The 12,347-nt window shown below is 50.2% G+C and overlaps 1 long non-coding RNA gene across 2 annotated transcripts; it reads right to left on the bottom strand.

Annotated features, from left to right (window-relative positions):
• Positions 1-3,464: 3,464 nt before the first annotated feature.
• On the bottom strand, positions 3,465-11,705 carry LOC119124136. 2 transcript variants are annotated; one of them, XR_005098202.1, is made up of 3 exons: positions 11,689-11,705; positions 3,723-4,025; positions 3,465-3,554 (listed from the first exon to the last, which is right to left on the bottom strand). It is a non-coding gene; the product is annotated as an uncharacterized LOC119124136 (long non-coding RNA). The 2 variants fall into 2 exon arrangements; XR_005098201.1 differs by lacking the exon at positions 11,689-11,705 and having other exon boundaries at positions 3,723-4,038.
• Positions 11,706-12,347: the final 642 nt, after the last annotated feature.

The following is a 12,347-nucleotide window of genomic DNA, read 5'->3' as shown; positions in this document are numbered from 1 at the left end:
CTGTGACGGGCTTTGTTGATGATCTTGTGGCTGAACGTCTGCTCAAACACGTAGGTCGAGCCAAATTGTCCACTCTTTTTTTTTAACACTCGGCACTCAGTGTCCACCTTTCTTTTCCTTGGGCCACTCATTTTAATGGAAGGATTCCAGGGGAAGGTTTGTGGATGGCTTCAGCGTAAAACTGTATCTGAAAACTCAGCGCGCAAATTACGAGAATGCTGATGTCACAGCTCACACTCGAAATTCGGCACTGATAGAAATAGAGCGCGGAGTGAACAGGTGTGCTCGATTTGGTTCCCCCGTGAGATTTTGTTCCCCCTTCCGCGGGAGCGCGCACGCCTTGTTTGGAAAGCGAAAAACCGATGCCGTACGGCGTCGTACGGCGTCAGCACTATGTTGTTTTCAATAAAAACATGAAGAACTCACGTTTGCGTCAGTCAATTTTAATTTTTAGAGAGGATTATTCTCATTTGATATCTTTAAGTTCATTCGCGTTCTGCCGTTGAAGCGGCATTCAAAGACCAGTCGTACAGACGGATCACTCAATCACTTCACCAAAAAGCAACGATATAATTACGTGACCTCTTTGCATAAACCTCGATGCAAAGAAACTCCTCTTTTGGGGTACCATTACATGCTACAAGGAGTATACATTACAAAGGAGACTTTACGATAAATTACGTGAGCTCTTTGCATAAACCTCGATGCAAAGAAACTCCTCTTTTGGGGTACCATTACATGCTACAAGGAGTATACATTACAAAGGAGACTTTATACTTAATTGTGATCATCATTTATCCATCCATTTTATTACTCAGGTATTTTCAAAGCAAATTAACATTGTTGCATTTATCAATTCGCTTTAAAATGACCGCGCAATATAATTAAAAGCTGACACTATAGCAATGTCAAACGTGTTCATTTAAGAAAAAGCCACACACATTTTGTGATCAAATCTTTCATAACGAGAATGATTTGAGTGAATTGATTTGAATGGATAATTGAGAAAAAATTTCAGTTTCTAAGGCTCCCTTTGTCCCAAGCAAAGTGACAGGTGGTGGGGAGGGGGGATAAAAATTGTAACAGGAACTCTATAAAAAATGTCAACCCGTGAGAATTTGTGCCCCCCTCCAATTTTGAGAACGGTGAGTCCTGGACATCGACTGGCTTTTTTTCTGTCTTCCTGGGGGTCTGTTCAGGTTGTGTGGCAAATTTGAACATGTTCCCTCATTCCTAGGCCAAATTACAGGGGGGGGGAACACATCCTCACAGCGGCCCCGTGAGGAAAAGTCCCCCCCCCCCCCCCATTTTGAGAACGGTGAGTCCTGGACTCCAACAGTTTTTTTTTTCTGTCTTCCTGGGGGTCTGTTCAGGCAGTGTGGCAAATTTGAACATGCTCCCTCATTCGTAGCCCAAATTACAGGGGGGAACAGATACTCACGGCGGCCCCGTGAAGAAATGTTCCCCCCCTCATTTTGAGAACGGTGAGTCTTGGACTCCAAATGGCTTTTATTCTGTGTTCCTGGGGGTCTGTTCAGGTAGTGTGGCAAATTTGAACAGGTTGCCTCATTTCTAGCCCAAATTACAGGGGGGAACACATCCTCACGGCGGCCCCATGAGGAAATGTTCCACCCCCTCATTTTGAGAACTGTGAGTCCTGGACTCCAACTGGCTTTTTTTCTGTCTTCCTGGGGGTCTGTTCAGGTAGTGTGGCAAATTTGAACAGGTTCCCTCATTCCTAGGCCAAATTACAGGGGGGAACACATCCTCACGGCGGCCCCGTTAAGATATGTCCCCCCCCCCCCCCCTCATTTTGAGAACGTGAGTCCTGGACTCCAACTGGCTTTTTTTCTGTCTTTCTGGGGGTCTGTTCAGGTAGTGTGGCAAATTTGAACAGGTTCCCTCATTCCTAGGCCAAATTACAGGGGGGGAACATATCCCCACGGCGGCCCCGTGAGGATATGTTCCCCCCCATTCAAAATGGTGTATATGTGTGTGTGTTTAATAAATGAGGTGCACTTCGATTTACATGTTTGAAAAGCTAAACCAATACATATTTTAGGAGAGGGTTACAAATGTTCCTTTTAACTGTTGTATGACTGAGTACCGTATTTTCCGCCCTAAAAGGCGCACCGGGTTATAAGGCGCACCTTCAATGAACGGCCCATTTTAAAACTTTGTCCATATATAAGGCGCACCAGATTATAAGGCGCATAAAATAGAAGCTATACTGCATCAAACTGAGGTTGACTAGGGTTGCGGTATGCATCCACTAGCCAATAACCAACGAGCCCTCTGTAAACAATCGCGTTTCTCAAACGATCTCCTATAAAATGATCAGAACTGACTAAAGTTCGATCTAACGCATTGGTACTACTTTCCTATGTTTCCCTTCCATATCGATCCGTAGATTTACTCGAAACATTAACAGAGCAGCCTATTTTGACACGAAATAGCCTGGTACGTATAGCAGCTATCGCAATAGCATTAGCCATCCGCAAAGTCTCACGAGCCTCAGCTCGCAATCTCCCATGAGCCTCAGCAAAGTGTAAACAATCGCGTTTCTCAAACGATCTCCTATAAAATGATCGGAACTGACTAAAGTTCGATCTAACGCATTGGTACTACTTACCTATGTTTCCCTTCCATATCGATCCGTAGATTTACTCGAAACATTAACAGAGCAGCCTATTTTGACATGAAATAGCCTGGTACGTATAGCAGCTATCGCAATAGCATTAGCCATCCGCAAAGTCTCACGAGCCTCAGCTCGCAATCTCCCATGAGCCTCAGCAAAGTGTAAACAATCGCGTTTCTCAAACAATCTCCTATAAAATGATCGGAACTGACTAAAGTTCGATCTAACGCATTGGTACTACTTACCTATGTTTCCCTTCCATATCGATCCGTAGATTTACTCGAAACATTAACAGAGCAGCCTATTTTGACATGAAATAGCCTGGTACGTATAGCAGCTATTCGGTGACGCCCCCTGACTACAGTTGCCGTAATGCTGGGAAGCGATGCGACCTTGTAATTTACTAGTCGTACTAAAACGTACTGAAACATTTTGGCAGAGCACTGTGTACAACCAGTATGGATCAACAAATTCATCAGTTGATCCATATATAAGGCGCACTGGCCTATAAGGCGCACTGTCGGCTTTTGAGAAAAGTTTAGGTTTTTAGGTGCGCCTTTTAGGGCGGAAAATACGGTACTTATAGTGAAGAAATTATTGAATGCATTGTGCAGTTCGAACTTAATAACAGAGAAGAAAAAATAAATGATTTGTTCAGTGATACCTTTATTACTGCACTTTATCAATTTCGTCCTTATTTTGGTCAAACAACTTTGTTTCTTAATCATATAACAGACATCAAAAATAATAACTTTAAACTTTATTAAGACATAAAAAAAAGCAAAATGTTCTTCAAGCAAGCTTCAAATATTTCGCATTTAATCTCTGTACATGTTGAACACAAAAAAGAGCCTTCGGTTGGAGGCTCCCCAACACATACAAGATGGAACCACCTGCAACACTCGTCACACTGAATCTGGTAAACAAAGAAAAAAGCAAGATTATACATACATTTTAAAATATTACATGTTAAGTTAAAAACATCAAAATGCAAACATAGAACAGACAATAATTTACAATGAATGTGTAACTCAATATATTTCTTAATCATCAGATGCATTAGTTAACAAGACCTGACAATTACCCATCTGTTGTCTGTCATGTGTAGCTTCCCCACAAAAAAAAAAAACAAGTTAGATAAATCATCTGTGAAAACAAAGCCAGAAGGATTGCTATAGTACTTCCCTGTGTAAAGCTTAACTGAGTTGTATATAGAATTGATAGCACAGTCAGGACCATGCTTTGGGTGGCAATAACATCTCTTGGGTGCATATTACTTACCAGTCTCTAATAGAAGCGTTGTGGCAATTTGCAGCCTGTACCTATTTATATCATGTGTCTTTGCTGAGAAATCTATTTCTTCATTTGAAAGAAGATGTTCTGCAAACTGAAAAAGACAATGTCAGTGTAAGGATCGGACAGTACAGCCATGTGCAGAGTGACCAGACTTTATTGTGAAAGGGAAGGGGCTCGATGGAGTCTTGGAGCAGTGGACGGGCGAGGCTGTATTTGCTGAGCGTGGGTGGCTAGATGACAAGACTCTTCTTTCTCTTCTCTTCTTTCTTTTTCTCTCTGCTCTGATGCGGACAAGGACAGGACAAGACAAGCTGACAACTGGAGTTGCGCTGGTCACGCTAATATAGACTTCCTGATGAGCCAGCGCCAGGTGCCGGTGATCACGGTGATAGGGGGGCGTGGCCGAGCAGCTGGCGGCACCCACACGTGACAGAACCCCCCCCCCCCCCCCTCCGCAAGGGACGGCCCCCGACGTCCCCAGGAAACACCAGAACACTCCCGCAACCCACCGGAACAGGCAGGCGGGAGGGATCAGGACACCGTCCGCCTCGGACGCCCCCGCCGAGGGCCGGGCTGGTCCGGATGCCGTCGGTGAAACTCTGCAATGAGTGATGGGTCGCTGATCCAGCGGCTCGGCACCCAGGAGCGGTGCGCGTCCTCGTAACCCTCCCAGTCTATCAGGTACTGGAACCCCCGGCCGCGGCGGCGCGACCGGAACAAGGAACGGACAGTGTAGACCGGCTACCCCTCGACGAGCCGGGGTGGCGGCGCAGCAGACGCCGAGACCAGCAGACACTCAAACACGGGCTTCACACGAGAGACGTGGAACGTGGGATGGACTCTCAAGGAACCTGGGAGGCGCAAGCGGATGGCAGACTGGTTGATCACCTTGCGTATAGGGAATGGACCAACGAAGCGTGGAGCCAGCTTGCGGGATCCCGAGCATAACAACAAGTCCCGTGTTGAGAGCCACACGCGCTGTCGCACACTGTACCTCGGAGCCGGCATCCGCCACTTGTTCGCCTGGCGAGTGTAGCCTGCAACTGAGCGGAGGAGAGAGACCTCTTGCCCAGCAGCGAACACAACCCAGGGCGGACGGGCACGCAGCACTACGCTCCTGGTGGGCGAACAGAGGCGGCTGGTATCCAAAGACGCACTGGAAGGGCGAAAGACCCGTGGTCGAACTGGGTCGGGTATTATGCGCATACTCCACCCAGGGTAGCTGTTTGGCCCACCCGTGCTGATCTCCAGCGGCCATGCATTGGAGGGACTTACCCAGCTCCTGGTTAACGCGCTCTGCTTGCCCGTTGGACTGCGGGTAAAACCCCGAGGAGAGGCTGGCCATGGCGCCGTGGAGCCGACAGAATTCTGTCCTGAAGGCGGAGGCAAATTGTGGGCCTCGGTCCGACACGATGTCCCGTGGGAGGCCGTGGTGACGAAAGATCTCCCGCAGCATAATGGACGCCGTTTGCTTTGCCGACTGAAGCTTACGCAGGGGAATAAAATGGGTCATCTTACTAAAGCGGTCCACAACAGTAAGAACCACTGTGTTCCCCTCCGAGGGCGGAAGGCCCGTGACAAAGTCAATCGACAAGTGGGACCAGGGGCGCCGGGGAACGGGCAACGGTTGGAATAATCCGGCTGGAGGACGATTCGACGCCTTGCAGCGGTTGCAGATGAGACAGGCCTGAACGTATTTCGTGGACGTCATCTCTCCAGGTGGGCCACCAGAACCGCTGGGATACCACATATCTCATGCGGGCAGCCCCAGGATGACAGGCAACCCCCCCGAGCAATTGCTGAGCCTGGGTTGATTGCGCGAAGCGGCCTCCACCTGGCGCTCAATCTCCCATGACAGGGTTGCGACTCGAACGGAGCTCGGAAGGATAGTGGGGACCGGCCCTAGGAGAGCGAGAAGTTAAAACGATCAAAAAACAGAGCCCACCGAGCTTGCCTGGCATTCAGCCTCTTAGCCAATCGCAGATACTCCAAGTTACGGTGGTCTGTCCAAACAATGAACGGCGAGGCAGCGCCCTCTAGCCAATGCCAGCTTGACAGCGAGGAGTCTTCCACTCATCTCCCTCTCGAATGCGCACCAGGTGGTATGCGTTACGGAGATCCAACTTGGTAAAGATGGTTGCGGCCTGGAGACTCTCAAAGGCGGACGAGAGGAGAGGCAGCGGGTAGCGGTTCTTAACCGTGATGTCATTTATCCCCCGGTAGTCTATGCACGGGCGGGGCGTACCATCCTTCTTCCCGACGAAGAAAAATCCCGCTCCTGCGGGCGACGAGGAGGGTCGGATGATCCCTGCCGCCAGGGAGTCCTGGATGTACTCCTCCATGGTCCTGCGTTCCGGCGCGGACAGGGAGTATACACGGCCCTTGGGAGGAGAGGTACCGGGTAGCAAGTCGATGGCGCAATCATAGGAGCGGTGAGGAGGAAGCGCAGTCGCTTTGGTTTTGCAGAAAACGTCTGCGAGTTCATGGTAATGAGCCGGTACCTTGGTAAGGTCTGGACGGGGACTGGGTGGAGACTCTCCGGACGCACTAGTGGCTGCCTTCAGGCAAAGACGGTGGCAGCGATCGCTCCGCTGCCGTACAGTTCCCACCTCCCAGTCCAGCATGGGGTTGTGCTGGCGCAACCAGGGGTGCCCCAGAATGAGCCGCTGTCCTGAGAGTGGCACAAGAAAGCACTGTATGGTTTCATGGTGGTTACCGGAAATCCGCAACCCGACCGGTTCCGTGATGGAAGTAATTTCGCCTATCAGCCGACCATCGATGGCATGGGCGGGGATCGAAGGGCTCAGAGGCAGGAGCTTCACTCCCCATTGATGAGCCAGCCCCAGGTCCATAAGATGGCGGCGCGTGCATACGCAGCGACCTCTCTCTGTCCCGCCCGAACGGTGTTTTGTTCGTCTAATGAGTGTTTGTCCGGCAGTTTTGTGTGTTCGTCTCGTCGTACTGAGTCGTGCTACAAGTACGGCAGGCAGGTTCTGCTCGACATCGGCGAAAGCGAGTTTTGTCGGGTTCTGGACTTTGATGCGGGGACATTAAAGGAGCTCGGACTGCTACGTCCTGAATCGTCGCCGGACTCGTCTGCTATTCCTCCCCCGGTTGGGAAGCGTCGAAAGCGGTGTGCGAGGAGGCTGAAGAGGGGCAAGCGTGGGGGCGTCCGGGCCAGGCTGGCGGCCAACCCAGCTCGCCCGGCCGTGCCTTCCATTCTTCTGGCGAATGTTCGATCGCTGGACAACAAAATGGATCACATTCGCTTGCTGAGATCTACAAACCGGACGGTGCGTGACTGCTGTGTGCTCGTGTTCACTGAGACTTGGTTGACCGTCAACATTCCGGACTCAGCTGTACGTCTGGAGCGGCTAGCGTGCTATCGTGCGGACCGGGCCATTGTACGAGGGGGAAAATCTCGTGGAGGTGGAATATGCGTCTACATCCGTGACGAGTGGTGCCGGGACTCTGTGGTGGTATGCAAGCACTGCTCGCCACTGGCGGAGTTTGTGATCGTTAAGTGCCGTCCTTTTTACCTGCCAAGGGAATTTTCCGCGATTCTGCTGGTCGCGGTTTACATCCCGGCTTCCAACATCCAAGGCGACAGGGTCGCGGCTCTTAGTGAACTGTACCAGGCTGTCAGTGAACAACAGACAGCGCACCCTGACGGTTTCACCATCTTCGCTGGGGATTTTAATCATGCTAACCTGAAGTCTGTTTTTCCGAGGCTTCACCAGCATGTTGATTTTCCTACGCGTGGCGACAGCTTCCTGGACCTGGTCTACTCTTCGCATAAAGGAGCTTTCAAAGCCGCCCCCCTCCCCCATCTTGGACTTTCTGACCATATCACTGTTATGCTTTTGCCCGCATACAGACAAAAGGTGAGAACATCCAGACCAGTTTGCAAGCGGGTACGGGTGTGGCCTGAGGGTGCCTCTGATGCGCTTCGTGACTGCTTTGGCTCTACTGACTGGGACGTGTTTAGGAGGGCTGCCACTTGCAACGGTCGGGCGGACATTGAGGAGTATACTGACTCTGTTTCCTCCTACATCAGGAAGTGCATTGATGATGTGACACACTCAATATCCGTCGTCACTCGGGCTAACCGGAAGCCATGGCTGACAGGGGCTGTCTTCAGGCTGCTGAGGGCCAGGGACAAAGCCTTTAGAGCGGGGGATGAGGCTGGCTTGAGGACTGCGAGGGCCGACCTGTCCCGGGGCATCAGAGAAGCGAAGAGGGCGTTCTCGTGCAAAATTACCGCCCACTTCAAGGACAGCAGGGACGCACGGAGCCTTTGGCAGGGCATTCAGACCATCACGGACTACAAGCCCGCGCCGCGGAGCTATGAAGGCGACGTCCGTCTGCTCAATGACCTCAACCGCTTCTTTGCTCGCTTCGACGCTCAGAACAGCACTTGCCCGCTGAAGGCCACTCCCCCTTCCCACGAGCTGCCCCTGTGCCTCTCCGCCGACAGCGTGAGGAGGGCGCTTGCCGCTATCAACATCCGTAAGGGGCGGGCCCGGACAACATCCCGGGTCGAGCGCTGAAGGACTGCGCTGGTGAGCTGACGGGTGTCTTCACGGACATCTTTAACACTTCCCTGCAGCAGGCCATCGTCCCGTCGTGTTTCAAAGCTGCCACCATCGTACCTGTGCCGAAGAAACCTGCTCCGTCCTGCTTCAATGACTACCGCCCCGTGGCACTTACGCCCATCATCATGAAGTGCTTTGAGCGGCTTGTCATGGAGCACATCCGATCCGTTCTCCCTCCCACCATTGACCCCTTCCAGTTTGCGTACCGAGCCGAACGGTCCTCTGAAGATGCCATCTGCTCTGCCCTCCACTCGGCCCTCACCCACCTGGAGGGAAGGGACTCGTATGTGAGGTTGCTGTTTGTGGACTTCAGTTCTGCCTTCAACACCATTGTGCCACAACGTCTCATCAGCAAACTTGACAAGCTGGGCCTCAGTACCTGCCTCTGCAACTGGCTACTGGACTTCCTCTGTCAGAGGCCACAGGTGGTACGTGTTGGCGACAAAATCTCCGCCAGCATCACGCTGAGCACAGGGGCCCCCCAAGGCTGCGTGCTCAGTCCGCTGCTCTTCACCCTCCTGACGCATGACTGCACTGCCGCCTACAGCGACAACCGCATAGTGAAGTTTGCTGACGACACGACTCTGGTGGGTCTCATCACCAAGGGAGACGAGACTCAATACAGGCTGGAGGTTGACCTTCTGACCACGTGGTGCAGAGACAACAACCTCCTGCTGAACGTCGACAAGACCAAGGAGATTGTTGTTGACTTCCGGAAGGGTCACGCCCAACACCTGCCGCTGACCATCGACGGTGCTGTGGTGGAGAGAGTGAGCAGTGCCAGGTTCCTGGGGGTGCACATCAGTGAGGATCTCTCCTGGTCCACCAACACCGCATCACTGGCGAAGAAGGCCCAGCGCCGCCTGTACTTCCTTCGGAAACTCAGGCGAGCGGGCGCTCCTCCGGCCGTCATGACTACATTTTACCGCGGCACCATTGAGAGCGTCCTCTCCAGCTGTATTGCTGTTTGGGGTGGCAGCTGCACTGACTACGACTTGAAGGCCCTGCAGCGCATAGTGAAAACGGCTGGTAAGACTATTGGTGCTTCTCTCCCCTCCTTGAAGGACATTTACACCTCCCATCTCACCCGCAAGGCGACCAAGATTGTGAGTGATGTGAGTCACCCCGCTCACTCTTTGTTTGATCTTCTGCCCTCTGGGAGGCGGTACAGGAGCCTGCGCTCCCGCACCACCAGACTCTCCAACAGCTTCATACTCCAGGCTGTTAGGATCCTGAACTCGCTCCCCCTTTCTGCGTAGCGTCCTGTTCTTTGCGCTATGCTTACTGTCTGCTGTATGCACACTGGCTCAGTTTTGCTCCTCTTATTTATTGGGTTATTGGTTTATTATTTATTCATCGCTCATTTTATTTATTTATTATTTTTTATTTATTATTTATTGTTTGTGCCTTCTTGTTTTTATGTTGTGTCGTCTACTTGTATGTCTCGTCACCGTGGGATAGAGGAAACGGAATTTCGGTTTCTTTGTGTGTCTTGACATATGAAGGGATTGACAATAAAGCTGACTTTGACTTTGACTTTGATAATGTTGCCCTCCGCCTCGGAATCCATTAAGGCTGTTGCGTCTGTCACCCGCAGCGATCCGAAGGAGAGCCTGTAGCGCAGGGGTCACCAACCTTTCTTAAACCAAGAGCTACTTCCTGGGTACTGCTTAAGGCAAAGGGCTACCAGTTTGACACACACTTCTGAAATAGCCAATTTGCTCAATTTGGCTTTCACTATGTGTCATTATTGTCATTTCCAGTTCACATGTAAGTGTGATTTTAACAAGAATAGCAAAAATACAGTCAAACCTTGTTTTTTGACCACAATCCGTTCCAAAAGGCGGTTCAAGAAGTGAATCGGTCGAATTCCGAATCTATTTTTCCCATTACTAATAGAATTTTTTTTTTATCCGTTTCAAGACAAAAAAAAAACCCTGCCTTTAAGCATTTTTTCATTTGCGCATATTTGTCCGATCGCGCAACTGCAGCGCACCGCCGAACGCGCAACCGTCGCTTAAATTTAGAAAATATTTTTAAAGTCCTGATGTACTTTCCAAAATATTTATTCGGCCACCGAGCAACGACCCTGGCGCAGCGTCGCCAGCTCCTCAGCTGCATGCTCAGCGGCGGACAATCAGCGGAAGCAGTTCCTCCGCGAAGGCTTCGAACGTGTCACATGCAGAGGATCCTCTTTCATATTCGACCAGGCCCCACAGCCGTGCCTCGCCCGTGAGGTGGCTCAAAGCAAACCCCACCTTGGCTGGTTCGGAAGCAAAGGTGAAGACCGAACATGATGCGGCAGTCTGTCACAAAAGCTCCGGAACATCAATGAGTTGTCTGGCTTCTGGGACTGGACGGGGCGTAGGAGTGGAGACGGGCGCCGGCGCAACCGAGGCAGCGTCTACAGGTGAATTATGGAATGACTGCTCTTGGAGGCTCCCCAGGATCTGCGACATTTCTTGCCGTTGCCGCTCTACTTGCTGTTGCCATTGTTGACCAATCAAAATCAGGGTTTGGAGATCTGCTGACAGGCTGCTGACGGCGGTCTCCGCTTGCTCCAGTCGGCACAATGCCGTCTGATCGCTTGCTGGCTGCATAGTGGTGGTCAGCTTGTACTGTAAGGATCGGACAGTACAGCCATGTGCAGAGCGACCAGACTTTATTGTGAAAGGGAAGGGGATCGATGGAGTCTTGGAGCGGTGGACGGGCGAGGCTGTATTCGCCGAGCGTGGTGGCTGGATGACTGGACTCTTCTTTTCTTTCTATCCTCTTTCTTTTTCTCTCTGCTCTGATGCGGACAAGGACATGACAAGACAAGCTGAAAACTGGAGTTGCGCTGGTCACGCTAATATAGACTTCCTGATGAGCCAGCGCCAGGTGCCGGTGATCACGGTGATAGAGGGGCGTGGCCGAGCAGCCGGCGGCGCCCACACGTGACAGTCAGATGTTTACAGTGCATAAAGAATGCTTTAAACGTTTGCCATCTTTAGCCTATATATCATACAAAAAATTCTGCTGTCAGACAATAATTTGTTTTAGTCCTTTGTTGTATGAACTCTAAATTTGTTTTTTTAGTTTTGAGTAATGTTTGATTAAGTTTTTGCATAATTGAGTGATATGAGTTTGGTAAATCTAGTCTGTAAATCAAATGCATACTTTCAAAGCAAAGACACTGAAGGAATAGGGTCAAAAAACACAAAACCCGCCTAGCCACAATAACAGATACGCTCACATCTCTTTGGATAAAGTATATAAGCAGACAAGTATATTCATGTGGTCAACCAATAAAGAAGACATAACTAGACATTCTTTGATATAAGATAATAACAGAGGTTGCTACAACTTCACGATTCAATGTATTTCTGTGCACTGCAAAATAAATGTCTTTTGATATATTGCCTAAATAGCTTAATGACCCTTAAGGAACTGTGTAATGCATGCCTGATGTTTTCTCTCTAAATCATGGACACGGCCAGAGTCGTCTTGACCGTTCAGTACTTGATTATATCTTGTGTTTTGACTAAACGTCATATGTCGCCTAATGCGGGACGCCAGCTTTTCGATTACTACTGAACGCTCTGCACAGAGGGAAATATTTTGCCTAACAAAGAAAAGATATGGTGGGAAGCATGATTAAACTAAGAATATAATGATGTGAGCAAAAGACATGGAGTATCAAAAGAACAAACTTTGCATAGTCAGGGAACAGTAATAGATTAATGATGTTACAGCCAAAAAGCTCACATAAATTCGTACAGAATGACAAAAGTGAAAGAATGAGGTACGACAGTATATGTGCAAGGATGGAGGAGAAT

Source organism: Syngnathus acus, chromosome 6, assembly GCF_901709675.1.
Source record: "Syngnathus acus chromosome 6, fSynAcu1.2, whole genome shotgun sequence".
In the NCBI taxonomy this organism is placed as follows: Eukaryota; Metazoa; Chordata; class Actinopteri; order Syngnathiformes; family Syngnathidae; genus Syngnathus; species Syngnathus acus.
Note: the sequence above shows the minus strand (reverse complement) of the source record. Positions and strands in the feature narration are given on the sequence as shown.